The 27,113-nt window shown below is 39.2% G+C and overlaps 1 protein-coding gene and 2 pseudogenes across 8 annotated transcripts in view; 2 read left to right on the top strand and 1 right to left on the bottom strand.

Annotated features, from left to right (window-relative positions):
• The window catches only part of PDS5B (PDS5 cohesin associated factor B), a 169,899-nt gene that overhangs the window by 117,692 nt on the left and 25,094 nt on the right, over positions 1-27,113 (bottom strand). The window contains exon 1 of one of the 8 annotated variants that reach the window (XM_070471778.1): positions 1,802-1,902. The exons of the other annotated variants lie outside the window; for them this stretch is intronic. The gene's annotated coding sequence lies outside the window, so the exon portion shown is untranslated. Of the gene's footprint in view, positions 1-1,801; positions 1,903-27,113 lie in introns of those variants that run through there. 8 annotated transcript variants of the gene reach the window in all.
• LOC110125951 (transcription factor BTF3 pseudogene) lies at positions 15,890-16,524 on the top strand (annotated as a pseudogene).
• LOC110125939 (malate dehydrogenase, cytoplasmic pseudogene) lies at positions 21,684-22,490 on the top strand (annotated as a pseudogene).

The following is a 27,113-nucleotide window of genomic DNA, read 5'->3' as shown; positions in this document are numbered from 1 at the left end:
AAAATAAGAAAACTGATGCAAAGACTACGAATGCTTAGTTGAGAGAAGTAGAAGATGATAACAAGATTCAAAGCCTTTGTTCCCAGAAAGTCAACCATTTACTACCTACTGAGAACCTGGCTGGTGTGACAGCAGTTCTCTGCGTACCAAGTATACACTGGCGGCAGAACACGGACAGTGACTGCCCTCGTCATCACAGAGGCAGGGAAACCAGGGAGAAGTCAGGGCTCCGGAAAAACTAAGTGTGGAATTCAAGGCAACTGGAGATGTTAAGCTGAAGTTCTAGAGAAAAGTCAATGAAAGAAAACATTTTAGCACCACGTATAGCTTACGCTTTGGGGGCTTACAGAATCAATAAAGAAAATGTGTAGGGTGAGCTGAGATACAGAGACTAAACTCTAAGAAATATCTGTATTGATGTGGGGGGTGGGGTCAGGAAAGAAAATAGAAGAGGGTGAAAAAAGAGAAAAATATTGCTTTTTAACTAGAAAAAAAAAATGTTTGAAGATGGAGAGATGGTATATAGTGTTAGTGACTTTGGAAATACACATCACTCTTTCAAGATAACCCCAGGCCCTTGGATTTGGTAAACTGATCTCTATGTACTTCCTAGATAACAACAAGACCAAACACCAAATAATAATGTAAGAGAAAAAAGGTGGAAAGGAGAGAAGGAGAGCAATGCAGAAGAAGAAAGGAAGGTTACAGTAAAGAAACGGGTTATTCAACTGTTATGGGAAGTCAAAGGGAAGAGATACATTGAAACACAGCTTCTCCTCTGAAATAGTGTCCAAGAAATTATTTGACACTCATTTTGTGTTGAATTTCAATAGTATACATTATGATAGAGCGAATGAACTGAAAATAAGTAGTACCTTAAATTATTTATATAAAAACAGACCTGTGTCAGAGTCCACTTATACATTGTATATAAATGTATTATAGAGTACATATGTATATGGGCTTTCCGAGTGGTTCAGTAGTAAAGAATCTGCCTGCCAATTCAGCTTCAATCTCTGGGCTGGGAAGATCCCCTGGAGGAGGGCATGGCAACCCACTCCAGTATTCTTGCTTGAAAAATCCCATGGACAGAGTAGCCCAACAGGCTACACAGTCCACTGGGCTGCAAAGAGTTGGGCACAACTGAGGGACTTAAACACCACACACATATATGTATATATTAATTTCAAATACCATTATATACATGTTGTTATAAATACCTACAGTTTTGTATACAGAATGAACAATGAAACACAAACTATTCTAATACCAAAGAGTTTATACAACCACTGAGTAAGTTCAAAGAAAATGGTAATTAATTTAAAAAACATACTGGTAATTTTAAAAATCATACTAACAATCCTAGAAAGGAAAAAAAAAAAATCAATGAAATCATCATTCTACCTAGAGGTAGGTAAATGTTTACAAGATGCAATAAAGACTGCAGTAAAAATATTAAGGTCCTTTCAATGAATGGAAAAAAAGAACACAACATTCATTGGATTAAACCACAAGGGTGAGAGCAACAGCAACAGTCATTGATAAAGTGATCTGGGAAGAAATAAAAACAGGTATCTGTCATTTTCATAATAATTTTTCTTCAACAGCCAGTATGTGGCAACAAGTTTATCAGAGTCACAGAAATCAAATAAAGTCACTACTAGAATCTCTACTTTCCCATGTTTATTAAAAGCTGCTTTTCCTTCTGGGACTTTACTCCAGGTTTGAGGTGGAGTTGGAAAGAAAACAAGATTTTGTGAAGTCTGACAACTGTAAAAGGTACACTTCCTACAACCGGTACCTCTTATAACCAGCAGGTGGTGCCCTCCATAAATACCAATACAACCCTTCCAGTACACAGTCAGAGTAAGAAGGGTTTCTTCTTGGCCAAAGATAACTGAAAAAATAATGAGTGTGTGTCCTAAAAGAAAAGAAACAAAATAAATTATGTTATTCTCCTTTAAGTATATAAACTTAAGGCCACATTTACAAATTTTCCAACTACTAAAACAAAAAGTTTTTTTCCCATATGTTACCACTAACCCAACCATTCAGACTGAATCATCTTTATTAATTCAAATTAATTATATTTAATAGTTATTCCTCTATGTTTTGGTAATACAAAGTAATATTAAATGCTTCAGGAAGTCATTTTAGAAAGCAGACCCATTTTGTTCATTTTTGGTAATGTTTACTTATAAATGATTAAACACACGGTTTCACACATTCTTTCAAGGACCATCATGGAAGTAGAATTAAAGGCCCAAGAACATCTCAACTAGCACCACTTTCTAACTAATAACACAAAGTGTTCTGACAAATCCCTTTAAAGTAATATTTTATATTAATGATATCTCTCATTTATTAAATGATTGGTATTACAGTCCATGGGGTCACAAGAGTTGGATACAACTAAGTGACTAAACAACAACAACAAAACTTCCCAGCCAGTGGTCAGCTCAATGTCTCATTCATTGAGGGGATAAGATTATACAGTTTCTCTGTTCACATCAAACCTCAAGCACACATTCTTCTTATAACCTCCACTCTCAGTAGACAGCCTCTACTTCACTGAGAAAACAGAAGCTGTCACACAGAAAACTTTCCCAGTCTCCCATCTGTTGTGACTGGCCAAAAATTTTGTTCGGGTTTTTCCATACAATCTTACAAAAAACCAGAATGAACTATTGGCTACGTGTACCTATACTACACGTGTACCAAGTTCCTCCTTCCCTTCTGTTAACTAGAAAGTATGCAACCCTCTTCATGTCAAAAACGAATCCCTTCACAAGTGCACAGAATCCCATCCTCTACAGGTTTCTCAGAGACTTGCACTTCATCCGTTCTCTCTTCTTGCTCAGCATCTGTATCCTCTGTGTTGTCTACTAGATCCTTTCCCAGCATAAGCACTCTGTTCTTGTGTGGAAAGAAATTCGGGCAGGAAGGGAAAGAAAGTACAACATGCCTGTTTACTTTCTACATGCCTCTAGCTACTGTCTTCTCTCTCAAACCACCTTCATAGCCAAGTTTTCCAAAAAGTAATCTGCACTTCCTTAGTTCCCATTTGCTTATCATACTAACCCAATCCTGTTTCCAGCATCCTCCAACACCAGCAATACTGTTTTTGCCATAAGCACTGAGGCTGACTTCAAAAATGACAACAAAATTTTTCTATTCCCTCTATCTACAGCCTTGCAATGTGATTTTGTGGCTACTCTCATCAAGAAGAATGCTTTTCCAGCACTTGAATTTGAGATGGTCTTATGACTTTGGTCACTGGGACACTGGCAAGCTTAAAAAGTGCTTGTGTTGTGAAACTTATTGACTTGCATTCTTGAAACTCCTCCTAAGAAGAGCACACGCACGGAAGTTATCCCACTGTAAACTGAGACACATAGAGAGATCTGTTATACCAGGTATGACCATCATGAAGGAAGCCAGTCCCAGACAAACTTTTGGGTGATCACAGACACACACTTGGAGATGTATGAGCAAGCCCACGTCAATCAGCTAAGGCTGACCCAGATCAGCAGAACTACCCAGTCAAACCAAACTCAAGCTGCCAACCTGGAGAACTGAGAGAAATGTTGGGTGTTTAAAGTCATTACGGTTTGGGGTGATTTGCTATGCAGTAATAGCTAACTAAAAGTCATTACTGCCCTCCAGTTGCCAAAGCACTTTTCCAATCCTAACTTTATTGAGCTGAGCAGTAGGATACACGGTGGAGAGCAGACTCCTTTCTGAAACACTCCTATCCTTTGATTTCTACTACCTTTCACCTTTTCCCGATTTTCCTCCTATTACTAGTAACTGTCTCCTTTGTTTCCTTTTCTTCTATTCAACCTCTAAATATTATTAATTCTATTTCCTCTATTCACTTCTTGGTCTACATGTTTTTCTCCCAAGGCTTCTGCCCCAAGCTTTCTTAAAGTCACTCCAAAATACCCTACCAAGAGCCCTCTTCTGAACTCCAATCCACATATACCATGGCCAACCTAACATTTCTACTTAGGTATTCTCAAAGGTAGTCTCTTCCCCACCCTGGGAAGAGAACCTGGGTCTCCTGCACTGCGGGCAGATTTTTTACCAACTGAGCCATGAGGAAAGCCCTATTCTCAAAGGGATCTTGAATCTAAAAAAACTCAAAACCAAACAACAAACCAATTTCATTCCCCTCCATAAAGCACTCCTCAATCTTCTCTCTGTATAGGGTGTCCTAGTGCATCCAGTGTTGCTCCCAGAAAACTGGGCATAACCTCTGACTATTCTCTTTCAACACTTAAAAGCAACTATCAAGTCCTGTAAATGCCATGTACAAAACATAAATGGAATTCAGCTTCATTTGTCCATTACTTCACTATAACCTAATTTAAGTCACCTCCAATTCATCCTTCATACAGCAGCCAGACGATCTTAATATGCCAATCTCTTCATATCTATTGCCTTAAACAGGTTTCCACTGACTTAAAAATAAGTTCAACATATAATAATCTGACCATTTTATCACCACACTCCAGTCACACTTCTATGCCATAAAAGCATCATACCAAGATCCTTCTAAGTATCTGGTCATCTTTCTGCTTCCTCTTCTCTGTCTCACGGACACTTTACCAAATTTGCCCAAGCTCAGTTAAATCTCTACTACATGCTCTCACAGCACCCTTGCATGTTTCCCTCGAAAGTTTAATCATAACTGTAAATATTTATCCTCTAATGTCTGTTTACGCTTCTAAAGTATAAATTGAAACAGAACAATTATCCTATGTTGTTCACTGGTGCATATCTAATGCTAACATGAAGGGTAAAAAGAGCTCAACAAATTATCTTTCTTTTTTTCAAATACTACTAATAATAAGATGAACTACATATTATGCCCATTTTAAAAGTGAGGAAACTGAGGATCAGAGATCAACCATGCTGAAGTTATTCAGCAACTAAACTGGGAATAATCTATATGTGATTTTCAATGCTTATTCCTTAACCTAATTCATTTCCAATCTCTGGAGCACACTGAATCCCCTAATACTCATGACCACAGTTCACGAGCATCAGTTCTTCAGCACTCAGCTTTCTTTATAATCCAACTTTCACATCCATACATGACTACTGGAAAAACCATAGCTTTGACTAGATGGACCTTTATCAGCAAAGTAACGTCTCTGCTTTATATTAATATGCTATCTAGGTTGGCCATAACTTTTCTTCCAAGGAGCAAGTGTCTTTTAATTTCATGGCTGCAGTCACCATCTGCAGTGATTTTGGAGCCCAAGAAAATAAATCCTGTCACTGTTTCCATTGTTTCCTCATTTATTTGCCATGAAGTGATGGGACCAGATGCCATGATCTTACTTTTTGAATGTTGAGTTTTAAGCCAACTTTTTCACTCTCCTCTTTCACTTTCATCAAGAGGCTCTTTAGTTGTTCGCTTTCTGCCATAGGGGTGATGTCATCTGCATGTCTGAGGTTATTGATTTTTCTCTGGCAATCTTGATTCCAGCTTGTGTTTCATCCATCCCGGTATTTCACATGATGTACTCTGCATATAAGTTAAATCAACAGGGTGACAATATACAGCCTTGATATACTCCTTTCCCAATTTGGAACCAGTCCATCATTTCATGTCTGATTTTAACAGTTGCTTCCTGACCTGCGTACAGATTTCTCAGGAGGTATGTAAGGTGGTCTAGTATTCCCATCTCTTTCAGAATTTTCCAGTTTGTAGTGATCCACACAGTCAAAGGCTTTGGTGTAGTCAATAAAACAGATGTTTTTCTGGAACTCTTACTTTTTCTATGATCCAGTGGATGTTGGCAATTTGATCTCTGGTTCCCCTGCCTTTTCTAAATCCAGCTTGAATATGTGGAAGTTCTCGGTTCATGTATTGTTGAAGCCTGACTTGGAGAATTTTGACCATTACTTTGCTAGCGTGTGAGATGAATGCAATTGTGTGGTAATTTGAACATTCTTTGGGATTGCCTTTCTTAGGGATTGGAATGAAAACTGACCTTTTCCATTCCTGTGGCCACTACTGAGTTTTCCAAATATGCTGGCATATTGAGTGCAGCACTTCAACAGCATCATCTTTTAGGATTTGAAATAGCTCAACTAGAATTCCATCACTTGCACTAACTTCCACCAAGCACAACTAGTAGTGGTGCTTCCTAAGGTCCACTTGACTTTGCATTCCAGGATGTCTGGATCTTTTTTGTATAGTTCTTCTGTGTATTCTTGCCACCTCTTAACATCTTCTGCTTTTACTAGGTCCATACTATTTCTGACCTTTATTGTGCCCATCTTTGCATGAAATGTCCCCTTGGTATTTCTGATTTTCTTGAAGAGATTTCTATCTATGTCTTCTCCATTCTATTGTTTTCCTCTATTTATTTGCATTGATCACTGAGGAAGGCTTTCTTATCTCTCCGTGCTATTCTTTGCAACTCTGCATTCAGATAAATATAGCTTTCCTTTTCTCCTTTGCCTTTAGCTTCTTTTCTCAGCTATTTGTAAGACAACCTCAGACAACCATTTTGCCCTTTTGCATTTCTTTTCCTTGGGGATGGTCTTCATCACTGCCTCCTGCACAATGTCATGAACCTCCTACATTCTGACAAAATGTGGTCCACTGGAGAAGAGAATGGCAAACCACTCAGTATTCTTGCCTTGAGAACCCCATGAACAGCACGAAAAGGCAGTAAGAGAGGACACTGAAAGAGGAACTCCCCAGGTTGGAAGATGCCCAATATGCTACTAGAGGAGAGTGGAGAAATAACTCCAGCAAGAATGAAGAGATGGAGCCAAAGTGAAAACAATGCCAGTTGTGGATGTGACTGGTGGTGGAAGTAGAGTACGATGCTGTAAAGAACAATACTGCATAGGAACCTGGAATGTTAGGTCCATGAATCAAGGTAAATTGGAAGTGGTCAAACAGGAGATGGCAAGAGTGAACATCGATATTTTAGGAATCAGAGAACTAAAATGGACCAGAATGGGCGAAATTAATTCAGATGACCATTATATCTACTATTGTGGACAAGAATCCCTTAGAAGAAATGGAGTGACCATCATAGTCAACAAGAGTCTAAAATGCAGTACCGGGGTGCAATCTCAAAAATGACAGCATGATCTCTGTTCATTTCCCAGGCAAACCATTCAATATCACAGTAATCCAAGTCTATGTCTCAGCCAGTAATGCTGAAGAAGCTAAAGTTCAATGGCTCTGTGATGACCTACAAGACCTTCTAGAACACCAAAAAAAACAAGTCCTTTTCATTATAGGGGATTGGAATGCAAAAGCAAGAAGTTAAGAGATACCTGGAATAACAGGCAAGTTTGGCCTTGGAGTACAGAATGAAGCAGGGCAAAGGCTAATACAGTTTTGCCAAAAGAACTCACTGGTCATAGCAAACACCCTCTTCCAACAACACAAGAGATGACTCTACACATGGACATCACCAGATGGTAAATACCAAAATCAGATTGATTATATTATTTGTAGCAGAAAATGGAGAAGCTCTACATAGTCAGCAAAAACAAGACTGGGAGCTGACTGTGGTTCAAATCATGAACTCCTTATTGCCAAATTAAGACTTAAGTTGAAGAAAGTAGGGAAAACCACTGGACCATTCAGGTATGACCTAAATCAAATCCCTTATGATTATACAGTGGAAGGGACAAATAGATTCAAGGGATTAGATGTGATAAGAGTAGTTGGCTAGGAGAGAGAAATAAGTGACTACAAAGGGACACGAGTGATGTTTGGAGGGCAATGACTAAACATCATTAACTTGTACACAAAATCAATGTTTTAAAGGAAAGACAAATGAAGGAACAATCCATTCTATCAGAAACAGCAGAGAAAGCGGTCAGTCACACATCACAGGGAGCTGGAATTTAAGCCGTGGTAGACAACAAGGTGGCTAAGTGAGGATTCAGGGCAGATGAAACACCGAGCAATGAGCAGAAGCACAAAGATACGCTGAGTATGAGAAAAGACAAGTCCAAGTATCTGTTACAAGATATGTGTGTTTCCAAAAATAAAGATATAAATCAATGGAACAGGATAAGCCCACACACCTATGGTCAATTAATTTATGATAAAGGAGGCAAGACCACACAATGTTGTAAAGACAGTCTCTTCAACAAATGGTGCTGGGAAAACTGGACAGCCACAAGTTTAAAAAAAAAAAAAAGTAGATCATTTCTTAACCCTGTACATAAAAATAAGCTCAAAATGGATTAAAGACCTAAATGTGAGACTGGACACTGTCAAACTCCTAAAGGAAAACATAGGCAGAACACTCTCTAACATGGGCTCCCCTGATAGCTCAGTTGGTAAAGAATCCGCCTGCAATGCAGGAGACCCAGGTTCGATTCCTGGGTTGAGAAGATCCACTGGAAAAGGGACAGGCTACCCACTCCAGATTTATGTTATTTCTCTAACATAAATCACAACAATGTCTTTTTCAATCTGTCTTCCAGAATAATGGAAATAAAAGCAAAAATAAACAAATGGGACATACTTGAACTCAGAAATTTCTGCACAGGAAAGGCAACAAAAGGCAAAACGAAGACAATCCACAGACTGGGAGAAAATATTTGTAAATGATGTGACCATAAAGGATCAGTCCCAAAAATTTACAACCAGCTTATGACACTTAATAGCATCAAAACAAACAACCCATTCAAAAAATGGGCAGGGGACCTGAATAGACATTTCTCCAAACAGTACTACTGATGGCCAATAGGCAGGCACATGAAAAGACGTTCAACATCGCTAGTTATTAGAGAAATGCAAATCAAAACCACAATGAGCTATCACCTCACACCAATCAAAATGGCCTTCATTAAAAAATCCACAAACAACAAATGCTGGAGAGGGTGTGGAGAGAAGAGAACCCTGCTGCACCGTTGGTGGGAATGTAAAGTGGTACAGTCGCTATGGAGAACAGTACGGAGGGGTTCCTTAAAAAACTAAAAATAGAGCTACATATGATGCTGCAATCCCACTCCTGGGCATATACCCAGAGAAAAACATGATCTGAAAGGATGCATGCACCCCAATTACACTGAAGCACTGTTAACAACAGCCAAGACATGGAAGCAACCTAAATGTCCACTGACAGAGGAATGTATAAAGATGTGGTACATATATTCAGTGGAATATTACATGGCCATTTAAAAAAGGGAAATAATGCCATTTGCAGCAACATGGATGCAGAATTGTCATACTGAGTGAAGTAAGACAGAAATATCATATGACATCCCTTAAATGTGGAAGCTAAAAAGAAATGATACAAATGAACTTACAAAACAGAGACTCACAGACTTAGAAAACAAACTTAGAGTTGTCAAGGGGAACAGACGGTGAGAGACTTGGGAAGGTCATGCACACTGCTTTATTTAAAATGGGTAACCAACAAAGACCTATTGTACAGCACATGGAACTCTGTTCAATGTTATGTGCCAGCCTAAATGGAAGCGGAATCTGGGGGAGAATGGATACATGTATATGTATGGCTAAGTCCCTTTGCTGTTCACCAAAAACTGCCAAAACACTGTTAATCGCTATACCCCAACACAAAATAAAAAGTTTAAAGTTACTGGAAAAAAAATTTTTTTTAAATGTGTTTCCAGAACAATCTCACATTCTGCAAAATTAACACTTAAAAATAACTACTGTAACAGAACATGAGAAAAACAAACACAATCCTAATAAAACACCAGCACAGCAAGTATCCACTGGCAATTGTTACAAGCATAATAGTCAAATTTCTCAGCCTTAAAGCTCAGAGCTCAGGTTTCCCTTTCAAATGCAGGCTCCTGAAGGTACTTACTTCTAACAGGAAACCCTGTGGCAGAATTAAAAATGTAATCCAGTGACAGTCTTCAATTTTTTGTTAAAAGTAGAGAAAACAGCCACATAGGTATTTTGCCTACATTCGCAGCTGTACCAGAAGCTTAACAGAAAAGATCAGAGATTCTTGATACTATTAATAAATCTTCTGCTTGTAATAAACAGGCAATTTTTCATCTGGATTTTGTTTTCTGTTTTTTAATTGTAGTGGTTTTTGCCATACATTGACATGAATCAGTCATGGATTTACATGTGTTCCCCATCCCGATCCCCCCTCCCGCCTCCCTCCCCATCCCATCCCTCTGGGTCTTCCCAGTGCACCAGCCCTGAGCACTTGTCTCATGCATCCAACCTGGGCTGGCGATCTGTTTCACTTCACCAGGATTTTGAGCCTTCTCCTTTTTGCACTGCATCTACAGATCACTCACAGAACATATTTTCCTTCAGAGCACAATAAATCTAAACAATCTTTTTGTCTCACATCTAGATCGAATATGACTTCAAACATTAATACATGGCATCACATTTTAAGATTTTTTTAAATTTCACTGAGATATAATTAACATATAACATTATATTAGTTTCAGGTGTGCAATATAATGATTCAACATATAGACACATTACAAAATGATCACAATAAACCCAGTTAATATCCATCACCATACAAACTTTTTCCTGTGAAGAAAACTTCTAAGACCTACTCTCTTAGAAACTTTTAAAACTTACAATAAGGTGTTAACTTCAGTCACCATGACTTATTTTTTAAGGAAGACTGTGCCTTTTGCTCTCCCATCCATTTCATCCACCTTTCCCCTCCCAGCTCTGGCAACTATAAATCTGTTTCTTGAATCTATCAGTTTAAGTTCTGATTTGATTTCAGAGTCTATTAATACATATAAGTGAGTTTACACACTATGTCTTCCTCTGATTTATCCGTCCATGTTGTTGCAATGTGAGCATTTCCCTTTTTTATGGCTGAATAATATTTCAGTGTCTGTGCATGCGTCTCACATTTTCTTTAGTCATTCAACCATGAGCGGACACGAATACTTACATATCTTGGCTACTGTAAATAATGCTGCAAGGGACGTGGGAGTGCATGTATCTTTTCAAGTTAGTGTTTTCATTTTCTTGGGATAAATATCTAGAAGTGGAAATGCCGATCATCAGTCAGTTCAATTTTCAATTTTCTGAGGAACCTCCAAACTGGCTGCATCAATATATATTTCCATCAGCAGTGTGTAAGAGGTGCTTTTTTCCCACACCTTCACTAACATTCCTTGTCTTTCTGATCTAACAAGTGTGATCTGATCTCACTGTGATTTTGATTTGCACTGAGGATTTTCAGCTCTTATCATCAAACAATGTTTAAATATTATCTTTGGAAGAAAGACTGCCCTTGAATGCTTCCAAACATTGATGTGCTAGAAAACAGACATTTATGACCAATGATACTTCCACATTACATTTAAATCATTCCACTTACCACAGAGCTAATTATGCTATAGAAACATGTGCGACAGCAGAGCGGTGTTAACAGTGATTTATTTAACTGGAATGTGCACGTGTGTATGTGCATATGTGCATGGACAGGTGAGGAAGATTATAAAAGAAATTGAGATCAGTTAATCTCAGGCTTTCCTATATCCCTGATAAGGAGTTTGGTCTTCATCACATAAGGTGGTTATCGTTTTTCTTTGTTCTCTAAAGAACACAAAGGGCAATCACATCTGTATTTCAGAATTCCCAAAGACAAGAGACACACCAACTGGAACATAAGACAACTACTGGAATATATGAGAGGGTCATAGACAGCAGGAGGAGAATGAAACATTCAAAGAAAGGATATAATAGAAAATAAGAAAGAAGTATGATTTAACGGAAGAAAATAATCGATTAATAAGACAACAGCAGGCAAACTTTACCCCGGAAGAGAATAGAGACTGTCCTGACCCTTTCTCAGACCAAGACAGGGATGGTCATTTATCTCCATGGCATCCCTCTGACTTCCCTTAAAGCTCCCCACATCTAGAGAACACAGAATGAAAACAAAATCTGTTTACAAAGAGTTGCTGTGTTCAGTAAGGTGCTCAGTGTAAGAAAAATCAACAATGTCAACTCAGAGAGACCTATACTTTCGATTCAAAACTCAATATATCCTGCATAAACCTACATCTGCATCTCTTTAAGACTACAATAAAATAGGCATAAATGTATCATTCATACTGATATTTAAGGGCCATATCACAATGTATACAGAATAAAGTATAATTATTAGCTCTATCTTTAAGTGTTAATCGCTCAGTCGTGTCCAACTCTTTGTGACCCCATGGACTGTAGCCTGCCAAACTCCTCTGTCTCTGGGATTTCCCAGGCAGGAATACCGGAGAGGATTGCCATGCCCTTTTCCAAGGGATGTCCCCGACCCAGGGACGGAACCTGGGATTTTGCCGGCAGATTCTTTACCAACCTAGCCATCAGGGAAGTACCTACTTCATTAAAAGTAACAGAATGTTCATAATGATGATCAATAAACTTGCTTCAAAAGTTGTACACTTATTGTATTCTAAAATTTAAAGAGTAAATTCTATGTTCTGCTTTTACCATGATGAAGTTTAAAAAAAAAAAGTTAAGTTATAAACCTTGTAGATAAATCATAATGAATAAATTAGGCAATGTTGGAGGAAACTGGAATATAATTCTGGATGTAAAGTGCACCAAAATGTTTAATTTAATAAACTGCTCTGTAAATTTCTCCGAATGAGAAAACATAAAAAACTATCATACTACATTAAGTATTTAGAAATATTCCTGATATTAATTTTGAAGGTATGTACAAGTTTGTCTCCAGTCTCATTATTACTTTTCTGAGTGATTAGTTGAATTACATCTAATAATTCCAAATTATTTATTTGCCCCTTTAGGATATTTTGCAACTGCATCATCCTAACTGGGAAGCTGCTTCTTACTTCACAGGAGAATTTGAAAGATTCTTCTATGGTTAATAGACGTAACTGCCAACCATCTACCATATATTCTTCCTGGCTAAAATCAACCCAACTTTTTTCTATCAGTGATGTCCAAACAAAGATGCTGGGTTTTGTTTTGTGTTTCTTTTATTTTCCTAAAACAGCCTTCCGTTCAGTTCAGTTGTCGCTCAGTCATGTCTGACTCTTTGCGACCTTATGAATCAAGTCGGTGATGCCATCCAGTCATCTCATCCCCTGTCGTCCCCTTCTCCTCCTGCCCCCAATTCCTCCCAGCATCAGGGTCTTTTCAAATGAGTAAACTCTTCGTATGAGGTGGCCAAAGTATTGGAGTTGCAGCTTCAGCATCAGTCCTTCCAATGAACACCCAGGACTGATCTCCTTTAGGAGGGACTGGTTGGAGTCCAAGGGACTCTCAAGAGTCTTCTCCAACACCATAGTCCAAAAGCATCAATTCTTTGGTGCTCAGCTTTCTTCACAGTCCAACTCTCACATCCATACATGACCACTGGGAAAACCACAGCCTTGACCAGACAGACCTTTGTTGGCAAAGTAATATTTCTGGTTTTTAATACGCTATCTAGGTTGGTCATAACTTTCCTTCCAAGGAGTAAGCATCTTTTAATTTCATGGCTGCAGTCAGCATCTGCAGTGATTTTGGAGCCCAGAAAAATAAAGTCTGACACTGTTTCCACTACTTCCCCATCTACTTGCCATGAAGTGATGGGACCAGATGCCATGATCTTAGTTTTCTGAATGTTGAGCTTCAGGCCAACTTTTTCACTCTCCTCTTTCACTTTCATCAAAAAGCTTTTTAGTTCCTCTTCACTTTCTGCCATAAGGGTAGTGTCAACTGCGTATCTGAGGTGATTGATATTTCTCCCCCAATCTTGATTCCAGCTTATGCTTCTTCCAGCCCAGAGTTTCTCATGATGTACTCTGCATACAAGTTAAATAAGCAGGGTGACAATATACAGCCTTGACATACTCCTTTTCCTATTTGGAACCAGTCTATTGTTCCATGTGCAATTCTACCTGTTGCTACCTGACCTGCATACAGGTTTCTCAAGAGGCAGGTCAGGTGGTCTGGTATTCCCATCTCTTTCAGAATTTTCCACAGTTTATTGTGAGGCACACAGTCAAAGGCTTTGGCATAGTCAATAAAGCAGAAATAGATGTTTTTCTGGAACTCTCTTGCTTTTTCGATGATCCAGCAGAAGTTGGCAATCTCTGGTTCCTCTGCCTTTTCTAAAACCAGCTTGAACATCTGGAAGTTCATGGCTCATGTATTGCTGAAGCCTAGCTTGGAGAATTTTAGATATAATTCATATACCATACAATTTACTCTCCATTTAAACACATTTTGTTTTTTCATTCATCGGTTAATGGACATTTGTGTTTGTTTCCACCGGTAGCTACTATGAATAATACTGCTATGAACATGCAAGTACAAATATCTCTTCAAGACCCTGGCTTCAATTCTTTATAGTATATACTTAGGATTTTATGGATTCTTTCCAATCCACAGATTCTAGAGAAATGTCTGTTCATATCCTTTCCCCAATTTTTAAACTGCTTGTTCTTTTATTGTGGAGCTCCAAGAGTCCTTTAAACATTCTGGATATCAGATATCCAGAAAATCGGGAAATCCATATCAGATACGATTTGCAAGTTTTTTTTCTCCCATTTTGTAGGCTGTCTTTCACTTTCTTGATAATGTCCTTTGAGGCACAAAAGTTTCTAAGTTTTATATAGTGAAACCAATCCATTTTTTTCTTTTATTGCTCATGCTGCTGTTATCATATCTAAATATCTAATATCAAACCTCCAAAGTCATGAAATGTTACTCCTATATTTTCCTCTAAGCATTTATGGTTTTAGCTGTTTAGGTCATTGATCCACTTTTATTGATTTTTACGTATTGTTTAAGATGGAATCCAACTTCACTCTTTTCCATGTAGAAATCCACCTAGCTGCTCCAGTATCATCTGTTGAAGACTACCCTTTTTCTGTTTATTTGGGGCTTTTTTTTTTTAAATTGAAGCATAACTGACTTACAAGGCTATGCTAGCTTCCAGTGTACAGAAAGTGATTCAGATATACATACATATGTGTATGTTCTAAGTTGCTTCAATTGTGTTCAACTCTTTGCAATTCTATGGACTATAGCACGAATTAAGACTCCTCTGTCCATGGGATTCTCCAGGTAAGAATACTGGAATGCATTACCATGACTTCCTCCAGGGGATCTTTCTGAGCCAGGGAATGAACCGTCTCTTATGGCTCCTGAATTGGCAAGCAGGTTCTTTACCACTAGCACCACCTGGGAAGTTCATGTATATGAATACACACACATATATACTTTTTCAGATTCTTTTCCATTATAGATAATTACAACATATTAAATACAGTTACCTGTGCTATACTGTAGGTTCCTATTGTTTATTTGATACATAGTAGTGTGTATTTATAAATTCCAAGCTCCTAATTTATCCCCTCTCCCTTGCAGTTTCCCCTTTGTTCAGTTTCTCATCTGTGTATGACTCTTTGTGACCCCGTGAACTAAAGCATGCCAGGCTTCCCTGTTCTTCACTATCTCCCAGAGTTTGCTCAAATTCACGTCCACTGAGTTGGTGATGCTATCCAACCATCTCGTCCCCTACTGCCCCATTCTCCCCTAGCCCTCAATCTCTCCCAGCATTAGGGTCTTTTCTAACAAGTCAGCTCTTCGCATCTGGTGGCCAAAGTACTGGAGCTTCAGCATCAGTCCTTCCAATGAACACCCAGGGCTGATTTCCTTTAGAATTGACTGGTTTGATCTTCTCACAGTCCAAGGGACTCTCAAGAGTCTTCTCCAACACAATTCAAAAGCATCAATTCTTCAGCGCTCAGCCTTCTTTATGGTCCAACGCTCACATCCGTACATTACTGGAAAAAACACAGCTTTGGCTCTAGCTGCCATCTTGCGTCCCCGCATGTGTGCGCCTAACCTCAGCTGGTCTTCCCGAGACCACTTGAGCGCCAACCCTAGTTCCCCACGCGGCCCCATTTCCGCTCCAACAAGATGAAAGAAACTATCGTGAACCAGGAGAAACTCGCCAAACTGCAGGCACAAGTGCGCACTGGTGGGAAAAGAACTGCTCGCAGGAAGAAGAAGGTGGTTCATAGAATAGCCACAGCAGATGACAAAAAACTTCAGTTCTCTTTAAATAAGTTAGGGGTAAACAATATCTCTGGTATTGAAGAGGTGAATATGTTCACAAATCAAGGAACAGTGATTCACTTTAACAACCCTAAAGTTCAGGCATCCCTGGCAGCAAACACTTTCACCATTACAGGCCACGCTGAGACAAAGCAACTGACAGAAATGCTCCCCAGCATCTTAAACCAGCTTGGTGCCAACAGTCTGACCAGTTTAAGGAGACTGGCTGAAGCTCTGCCCAAACAATCCGTGGATGGAAAAGCACCACTTGCCACTGGAGAGGTGGACGATGATGAAGTTCTAGATCTTCTGGAGAATTTTGATGAGGTTTCCAAGAATGAAGCAAACTGAATAGAGTTAACTTCTGAAGAAGATAAATCTTGAAGAAGTTACTGGGAGCTGCTATTTTATATTATGACTGCTTTTTAAAATTTTGTTTATGGATCTGATAAAATCTAGATCTCTAATATTTTTAAGCCTAAGCCCCTAGACACTGCAGCTCTTTTCAGTTTTTGCTTATATACAATTCATTCTTTGCAGCTAATGAAGCTGAAGAAGCCTAAGAATAAAGTTTGAGACAAAGATAAATAAAATTCTTTGCCTAGTTAAAAAAAAAACAGAAAACACAGCTTTGACTACATGGACCTATGTCAGTAAAATGATATCTCTGCTTTTTAATATGCTGTCCAGGTTTGTTATAGCTTTTCTTCCAAGGAGCAAGCATCTTTTAATTTCATGGCTGCAGTAAACATCCACAGTGATTTGGGAGCCCAAGAATAAAAAATCTGTCACTGTTCCATTTTTTTCCCCATCTACTTACCATGAAGTGATGGAACCAGATGCCGTGGTCTTAGTTTTTTAAATGTTGAGTTTTAAGCCAGCTTTTTAACTCTCCTTTTTCACCCTCATCAAGAGGCTCTCTAGTTCCTCCTCACTTTCCGCCATTAGAGTAGTATCACCTGTGTATCTGAGGTAGCTGACATTCCTCCTGGCAATCTGGATTTCAGTTTGTGATTCATCCAGCTCAGCATTTTACATACTATATCCTGCATATGAGTTAAATAAGCAGAGTGACAATACGCAGCTTTAACGTACTCCTTTTCCCATTTTGAACCAGTCAGTTGTTCCATGTCAAGTTCTTACTGTTGCTTCCTGAGCTGCATGCAGGTTTCCCAGGAGACAGCTAGGGTGGCCTGGTAGTCCCATCTCTTTAAGAACTTTCCACAGTTTATTGTGACCCACAGAGTAAAAGGCTTCAGTGCAGTCAATGAAACAGACATTTTTCTGGAATTCCCTTGCTTTTGCTAAGATCCAGCGGATGTTGGCAATCTGATCTCTGGATCCTCTGCCTTTTCTAAATCTAGCTTGTTATCTGGAAATTCTTGGTTCACATGGTGCTGAAGTCTAGCTTGAAGGATTCTGAGCATTACCTTGCTAGCATGTGAAATGAGTGCAATTGTGCAGTAGCTCATTCTTTGGCACTGAAATGAATATTGACCCTTTCCAGTCCTGTGGCCACTGCTGAAATTTCCAAATTTGCTCAAATATTGGGTGCAGCACTTTTACAGCATTATCTTTTAGGATTTGAAATAACTCAGCTCTAATTCCATCACCTCCACTAGCTTTGTTCATAGTAATGCTTCCCAGATGGCGCTGGTGTTCAAGAACCTGCCTGCCAAACAGGAGACATAAGACATAAGAGAAATGTGTCTGGGTAAGATGCCCTGGAGGAGGGCAGGGCAACTCACTCCAACATTCTTGGCTAGAGAATCCCATGGACAGAGGAGCCTGGCAGGCTACAGTCCACAGAGTTGCAAAGAGTTAGACATGACTAAAGCAACTTAGCACACATGCAACGCTTCCTAAGGCCCACTTGACTTCACACTCCAGGTCATCTGGCTCTAGGTGAGTGATCACACCATCATGGTTATTTGAATCATTAAGACCTTTTTACATAGTTCTGTGTGTTCTTGCCATTCTCTGTGGAGAGTTTTGACAAAACATGGTTCACTGGAGAAGGGAATGGCAAACCACTCCAGCATTCTTGCTTCAAGAATCCCATGAACAGTATGAAAAGTTACTCAATTATTTACTTGAAAATTAATTTTTAATCTTTTTTCAAAATATTTTCTCAGAAAAACAAATTTGTAACAGGAAGAATGTCAATACAGAAAATGGTTATTACCTTCTACACTAAGGACACTTCTTTTCAATCCCCTGGCAAATACACATTTACTTCCACTAAAAGGGTTAAAAACTCACAGAAAATGAACTATATTTTTAAAATACCAATCAGAAATAAACTTTAAAATAAAGACTGTCTTCTGAGAACAGACAGCCCAGTAGACTAGTCTTGTACAAATATCTATAGCTTATCCTACAAAGATGGTTGATTTTCAGTCTTCTAAGCAGAAAATAACTATCTGCTTAAATGCTATACAAACTATAAAGTGCTACAACTATAGTTACCAAACTGTGCACCAAGACATCTCAGAACACCCTGGACTTCACAGTAAATTCACAGATACTGTTGGATATTTTTAATTACCAAGGAGAACATAGCAACTGTTAAGAGCTGTCAGACACCAAGTGAAGCATTAGCTCAAAGGAGTTCCATTTCAACATGGAATGATCATTCTACACTCCTTTTGATGGTTACCATGTATCTTTGAGAAACTGGGTTTAGGCAGTTGATGTGATAAAAAGTACTCCATGGAAATCAATGTAAAATAGGAAATGCTAGTGGCAGTGTCTCATTCTAAAACTTCAGAACTTACACGTGCCCAAAAGGCACACATTGAAAATAAGAATAAACTTTAAAATCTTTTTCAGTAGAGTTTCTGATTTTACAGTGGTCAATGCATAATAACACTTCTCTCTCCTCTTCCCCAAATCAATTAGTATTTCCAATGAAATAACAACTATGGGAAAAAACCATAGCAGTGTTAGCAATCACAAGATCACTGACAATGCTGATAGTCAACACAAGTAAAACCAGGTCTCAATAAAGCACCCAGACTCAGAATTAGGGGATGGGGAACTGAATGAAGACAGGAAGATAAAACCTCCTTAGGTCTGGGCCATCACTATTAACAAGCAAGCAAACAGAATCTTCCAATAGCACACTCTTAACTCTACAGCAACTCTTTTCCTATTCCTGCTAATAACCTCAGGTCAAAAAACACAGCCAACAATAGGATTTTGAAAGTCCACCAGAAACCAAAACAAAATTAAGATAGATAAAGACTCTACATCTAAGCTTTCCTGACCTGATGTAGATTGCAAGATAAAACAAGTTGGGATTTTGTGACACAAATGCTCTCTCAGCCATCTGTTTTGTTCACAGGAGATACAAGCCTTACGGTGTGCTCCTAGCCCACACACCCTAAAAATAACCCTACTTTTAAAGCCTGTCTCAGTTGATTTACCATACCAGGGATAACACACAGAGAAAGAACTCCAGCTACCCATTCCCTTAGAAGGACCCATTTGGAGAAAGTGACCCTAATTCATACAATAGCTAAAGAAGCCCACACCTGCTATCAATAAAGACTAATTTAGAATTTCATTTACAAATATAACTGCATAAAGAAAAATCAACAAGCACAAAAGAAGACTCAAGGAGTCCAAAAGGGGTGCACAAAATAAGAATCAGAGCACAAGACTAAATAAAATAAAGTCAATACAAAAAGACACAACAGAAATACATTTTAAAATCTTCATTAATTTTAATGAAATTATTCAATGTATTCAAAGAAAGGTGGATAGGTTTGTACATACAATAACCAAAGTAAGCAAGAGTGAAAAGTAGCAACAGTGAATTACGAATTCTAGTAACTTGAGAGCAGGACAGTTCAAACTGGAAGGGATGAAGGCAGAGAGAACTAAGCATCACCAGAAGCAGTGAAAAGCCCAACTGAAAAGACTGAACATCCATATCCAGTAGTCTACAGTCAGTACATTATGAAGAGCCCAAATGATCCAGAAGAAAACTGTTATCATATTGCTGAACACATACAAAGAAAAATCTACAAGGACATTTCCATACTCCATCATCACTTCCATGCTCCCTACCTATCCAACCCCATAACAATAGTATGTTGAAACTTGGGCAGTAAGCAGTATGCACATGGAGATGCCAGAGGGTAACTGTCCATATCAGCACTGTGCCATCTATAAGCAGGAAAGCTGAGCCTGAAAGTCATCCTTAAAGTTCCCAGGACATAAGTCCTGTTATCTTAGCAGATACAAAAACAAAATCTTCTGTGGGCTTAAAAAAAAAAAACCTTCTCAGAGTACTCTCCCAAATCTTCCACATACTAAGCTCAACAAAACATGAGTCCTACTCAAGGATCAACACACACACATAAGGAAACGAACATCACTGGGAGACTGAAGCACCACTGAATTCAGATTTCAAAATTTAATCAACAAAAGGTAAAATATAGCTGAAATGTTTAAAAAAAATTTTTTTAATGAAATTATAAAATATGAGAACAGAAAGAGGATGCCGAAAATAACCAGAAAGACTAGGGGGGGGGGGGGGGGGGGGGGACAAAAAAAATGTAATGAAAAGTAATGGCTTATTTCAAAATCTCAATTGACCAGTTAGATTAAAGATGGATGTGTTCTAAAAGGCAGTTATATATATCACAGCACTGCACAACAGAAGTTTCTGCAACAGAAATGTTCTGTATCTCCAATGTCCAACATGATAGCCACCAGCTACAATTAACACTTGAAATGTGATTAATAAGTCTAAGAAACTGGATTTTTAATTTTATTTTTCATAAATTTAAATTCAAACTGCCAAAAGTGGCTAGTGAGTACTACATTGGACAGTGTAGTTACATTATGACCAAAATGGGTTTATCCTAATAATGCAAGGTTTTGGTTTATAGACAGAAAAATCTATCAACATAATTTACAATATCAAGATGCTGAAGGAAGAAAGAAACCTATCTCAACACATGCAGGAATCAATACCCATTTGCTAAAACTACAAGAAAATATGCTTACCTACAAAGTTATTATTCTACTAAAAACCAGAAACATCATTCTTAACAGAGAAACATCCTCTAAAGCCAGAAACAGCAGTAATTCCTCTACCACTCCTCCTTCATGTGTGCTTAGTCGTGTCCGACTCCAAGGCACACAAGAGTCAGTGTCTGTATTTCATGTGTTCTGCAACACAAACGTCAGTATATTACCCGGAGGGAACAGTGTACCGAGAAAAATAAAGGCAGACTGCAGAATATGGTAAACTTGTGGCCAAGAAAATGGAAGCGGCCAAAGAAAAATGCCAGAAAGAGACTATCAAGAGAAGGAGGCTGTCTTCTCCAAGAGCTTCTACCTCTGAGTCCAGTCAAAACTAAGATGTGAGTTGGTTCCAGGACAGAGGTGACCTGACTGCCTGAGGCTCATTCGACAGGTGCAGAAGTCTCCGCGCTCTTCCCAATCACGTCTGAACCAATCCGAGTCCTTGTGACTGGAGCAGCTGGTCAAATTGCATATTCACGGCTGTACAGTAATGGAAATGGACCTGTCTTTGGTAAAGACCAGCCTATCATTCTCGGCTGTTGGGTATCACTCCAATAATGGGTGTCCTGATGGAGCTGCAAGACTGTGCACTGCGCCTCCTGAAAGATGTCATCACAAAAGATAAAGAAGAGACTGCCTTCAAAGACCTGGATGTGGCCATTCTTGTGGGCTCTATGCCAAGAAGGGATGGCATGGAGTGGAAAGATTTACTCAAATCAATTATGAAAATCTTCAAATGCCAGGGTGCAGCCTTGGACAAATATGCCAAGAAGTCAGTTAAGGCTATGGTGGTGGGAAACCCAGCCAATACCAACTGTCTGACTACCTCTAAGTTGGCACCATCCATTCCCAAGGAGAACTTCAGTTGCTTGACTCTTTTGGATCACAACCCAGCTGAAGCTCAGACTGCTCTTAAACTTGGAGTGACTTCTGATGATGTAAAGAATGTCATCATCTGGGGATACCATTCCTCAACTCAGTATACAGATGTCAACCATGCCAGGGTGAAACTGCAGAGAAAGGAAGTTTGTGTTTATGAAGCTCTGAAATATGACAAGGGAGCATTCGTCAGGACCGTGCGGTAGCACGATGCTGCTGTCATCAAGGCGCAGAAACTGTGCAGTGAAAGTCAGCTGCAAAAGCCATCTGTGACCACGGAGAGACATCTGGTTTGGAACCCCAGAGGGAGAGTCTGTGTCCATGGGCATTCTCTCTGGATGGCAACTCCTATGGTATTCCTGATGATCTGCTTTACCCGTTCCCTGTTACAATCAAGGATAAGACCTAGAAGGTTGTTGAAGGTCTCCCTATTAATGATTTCTCACGTGAGGAGATGGATCTTACTGCAAAGGAACCGGCAGAAGAGAAAGAAACTGCATTTGAATTTCTTGCCTCTGCCTAACTAGACAATCATGTTACTAAATGCCCCAAAGCTGAAGAACCTAAATGTTGTCTTTGACTCTAGTGCAAAATAATAATAATGCCATACTTAAATTACTTGTGAAAAACAACACTTTAAAGATTGTGTGCTTCTTGGTACAAGTTTGTGATGGTTTATTATCATGCTGTTACTGCCGCATTCTAAAATAAATATATATTCAAGTGGAAAAAAAAACAACTAAGATGTTCTCAGAGTAACAGTAAGGTCAGATGTTAAAAAAAGAAAAGAAACAAATAACAACCAAAAAATAGGATCTGCACTAAACCGGAAGCAATAAGCATACAGGAGAGGAGACAATATGAGAAAAAACAGTAATTATAATAACTAACTGGAGAAAGAAGAAAAACTAATTAAGGAATGAAAATCAGGAGTGAGGTCAAACTTCAGGTGTTGATTTGAGGGTAACCAACACTGAATAGAAACCACAGAAATGAACCACATTGTGCAAGAAAAGCTCAGAATGGAAAGGGTGGGGGGGGAGACAAAATACTGTGGAATAGTTTTTCCTCAAATTGAACCATCCCTATATAACCAATTCACATCAGTAAAATCCATAATTAGTGTATTAAAAAACTAACCATAAAAGTCAACACTACTTCATGAAAAAATTAGATGGCTCTAAAAAGAAAAGGGTGATAATTTCAGTCTCATTTAATCTTTTCAATTGAAAAGTTTTTACAGTTTCAGCCTAAACACAGCAGCGTGTAATAATAAAGAGGAAAAGGAATAACAACATACTTCATACCTACCTAGCCTGAGCTAGTTCTAAACACTTAACATCTATTAATTCCTTTAATCCTCACCAGCAACCGTGCTGGGCTTCCCTGGTGGCTCAGAGGTTAAAGCGTCTGCCCACAATGTGGGAGACCCGGGTTCGATCCCTGAGTCGGGAAGATCCCCTGGAGAAGGAAATGGCAACCCACTCCAGTATTCTTGCCTGGGAAATCCCATGGAGGGAAAAGCCTGGTAGGCTACAGTCCACAGGGTCGCAAAGAGTCAGACACGACTGAGTGACTTCACAAAATTCACAAGCAACCATGTGCCCAAGGTATGCAATCTCCTTTCCTAGAAAGTGAGGCATAAAGAGATTAAGTAATTTGCCCAAGGCTGAAAGGCTGATAAGGTGTGGGACAAGGACTAACAAAGCTCCAGAGGCCACATGTTTACCACTGTACTGGCTCTCAAATTCAAGTATTAGACTTTCAGGGCAAAAATAAAAAAGCATGTTGATTCAAATGCTGGGTCTACCACAAACCTTGGCATATTGGTAACTTAAGCAATTCAGTTTGTCTCCTCAGGTATAAGAAGGAAATAATGATAGCACCATAGGATTATTATAACTATTTTAAGTCATAAATACAACACACCTAATTATTACCTTCCATGACTTGCCTGGTGGTTCAGATGGTAAAGAATCTAACTGCAATGTGGGAAACCTGGGTTCAATCCCTGGGTTGGAAAGATCCCCTGGAGAAGGGAACAGCTAGCCACTCCAGTATTCTTGCCTGGAGAACTCCACAGACAGAGGCGCCTGCCAAGATACAGTCCATGGGCGTTGCAAAGTGTCGGACACCATTGAGTGACTTTCACTTTCACTTACTACCAAGCAATAATAACAAACACATATTGAGCACATGTTAGCAGACATCAAGACACAACCAAAGACACTTCACACAGATTATTTTATCTGATCTTCAAAATAGTCTCAAAAAGAATCATTACACTCCTAGCCATTTTTACAGGTTAGCAAACAGATTCGAAGAGATGAAGAGACTTGTGCATGATCATGTTGTATGGTAAAATGACTATAAAATGGCTCCAATTCTCCACCCCGCCTAGATCCAACTCCTGACAATGGGATAATGCAGCTCCCCCCATCAAGAGGTAGAGCTGATTTCCCCATATCCTGAATCCTGTCTGGCCTCACAACTTGACTTGAACCAACAGAACATGGCAGAAGTGATGTTGTGCCAGTTTCCAGGGTGAGGTCGACTTGTTTCCTCTCTATCCTAGATGACATCAACTCAGCTAAAATGAGCCAAATCTAGCCCAGATGATCGGAACCATCCATGTGACCTACAGATTCATGAGTAATAACATGCACTCATTTTAAGCCACTGACATGGCGGGGGCAGGGGAAGCATTGCTACAGAGCAACAGTTAACTGAAATTTAGGGTAAGTGTGACTGTAGCCATGAAATTAAAAGACGCTTACCCCTTGGAAGGAAAGTTATGACCAAACTAGACAGCTTATTAAAAAGCAGAGACATTACTTTGCCAACAAAGGTCCGTCTAATCAAGGCTATGGTTTTTCCAGTAGTCACGTATGGATGTGAGAGTTGGATATAAAGAAAGCTGAGTGCTGAAGAATTGATGCTTTTGAACCGTGGTATTGGAGAAGACTCTTGAGAGTCCCTTGGACTGCAAGGAGATCCAACCAGTCCATCCTAAAGGAAATCAGTCCTGAGTGTTCACTGGAAGGACTAATGCTGAAGCTGAAACTCCAATAATGGCCACCTGATGCGGAGAACTGACTCACTGGAAAAGACCCTGATGCTGGGGAAGATTGAGGGTGAGAGGAAAAGGGGACAACAGAGGATGAGATGGCTGGATGGCATCATCGACTCGATGGACATGAGTTTGGGCGGACTCTGAGAGTTGGTGATGGACAGGGAGGCCTGGCGTGCTGCAGTCCATGGGGTCGCAAAGAGTTGGACATGACTGAGCAACTGAACTGAGGAGGGCTAAAATTTAAAGCCAGGTAGACTGACTCCAGGCTCACCCTCCTAATCACTGATTATAATTTCTAGTTTCAGAGTAGATATGACACACAATGCTACTGTACTATTTTCAGTTGTGAAAATAAATGAAGTCATTTATGCTCACTGCTCTATATTCTTTAAAATTAATTTATAAAAGCTCAAAATAGTAAATATAAGTCTCACCCTAGAGATAAATAAACAAAAAAATCTAAAAAGTATATCAGATCTAGATTCAAAACTCAACTGTTACCAACCACCAGTCCATTATTAAATACTGGATAGTAAAAAGTGAAAAAGAAAAAAAAAAAATGCACATTTTGAATATATTTACACTTCTTTCAAAGTAAATATTTAGTACACGGTATCCTGATTATCTCCCCAAGTATTATGAAATGTTCCTATATTAATTTGTATTAACTGATTGTCACTCCAAACTAATTCCCTTTGCTTCCCAATTCACTGACACATACAACATACCATATCACTTAGCCACCTATATGCATCTATGGCCATATTGTTCCTTTGTTAGATTTTAGTTTCCACCAAGAAATGCAGAAATGATTCCACTAAACTGGGAGTTAGACTGCCACCCAGCCACTTGGGGTTATTCACGCCAACGAATCAACAAAGAAGGGGCTGCAGAAGCGACGAGGGTGACTGACCTCACAATCAAGGGGGAGTCAAGCTCCTACTACACAAGAGGGGCTCCCAGAAACTATGTCTGGAATGCAGGAGTTTCTCTGGGAGGCCACTTAGTATTTCCATGTAGTGTGATTAAAGTCAATGGAAACAATCAGGCAGGACTGCTAATGACCCAGACCCTTAAGGAATGAAGATTCAGGTCACCCCATCAGGCAAGAAACCACCATCAGCTGAGATACTGCCAAGAACAAAAGGAATGCAGAGTCACAGCAGAAAGTAATTATAGACAGCAACTACAACCACATGACTAGTTGTAGAAATGAAAATTCTAATAGTATTTCTTCTTTTTATGATATAAAATATTTCTATCTATATTAACCGATTTCTCTCCCTTTTGATAATCATCTAATAGTACCTAACTGCATATCATATTTTGGTATCTGAGTTACAGGAAGTTAAGTAGAAAATGTGACACAGGTAGAAAAGAAATTAACCCACCTATGGATAAAGAGATTTTGTATTCTCTCTTAAAGAGAGGGTTTGTATGTTATCAGATGAACAAAGGATAGTTGCGTTATGTTCACCAGAAGTATAGTTTCACAACTGTCTTTATTTGTAACATAAATACGATGAAAAGAGGTGTGCATTGGTGCCATGGTGACAAAGGACGGTCTGTAATGGCTTTTTACCTTGCTGGGTAGCAACTACATTTTTCCAAATACATTTTTCATGGTTCCGGGTTCAGTTCAGATCAGTTCAGTCGCTCAGTCGTGTCCGACTCTTTGCGACCCCAAGGACTGCAGCATGCCAGGCTTCCCTGTCCATCACCAACTCCCGGAGCCTACCCAAACTCATGTCCATCAAGTCGGTGACGCCATCCAGCCATCTCATCCTGTTGTCCCCTTCTCCTCCTGCCTTCTATCTTTCCCAGCATCAGGGTCTTCTCCAGTTAGTCAGTCCTTCACATCACGTGCCCAAAGGGTTGGAGTTTCAGCTTCAGCATAAGTCTTTCCAATGAACATTCAGGACTGATTTCCTTTAGGAATGACTGGTTTGATCTCCTTGCAGTTGAAGGGACCCTCAAGAGTCTTCTCCAACACCACAGTTCAGAAGCATCAATTCTTCGGCACTCATCTTTCTTTATAGTCTAACTCTCACATCCATACATGACCACTGGAAAAACCAT

The sequence above is a fragment of the Odocoileus virginianus genome, chromosome 8 (genome assembly GCF_023699985.2).
Source record: "Odocoileus virginianus isolate 20LAN1187 ecotype Illinois chromosome 8, Ovbor_1.2, whole genome shotgun sequence".
Taxonomy (NCBI): domain Eukaryota; kingdom Metazoa; phylum Chordata; class Mammalia; order Artiodactyla; family Cervidae; genus Odocoileus; species Odocoileus virginianus.
The sequence above is the reverse complement of the archived record's forward strand: the minus strand, read 5'-3'. Positions and strand labels throughout refer to the sequence as shown.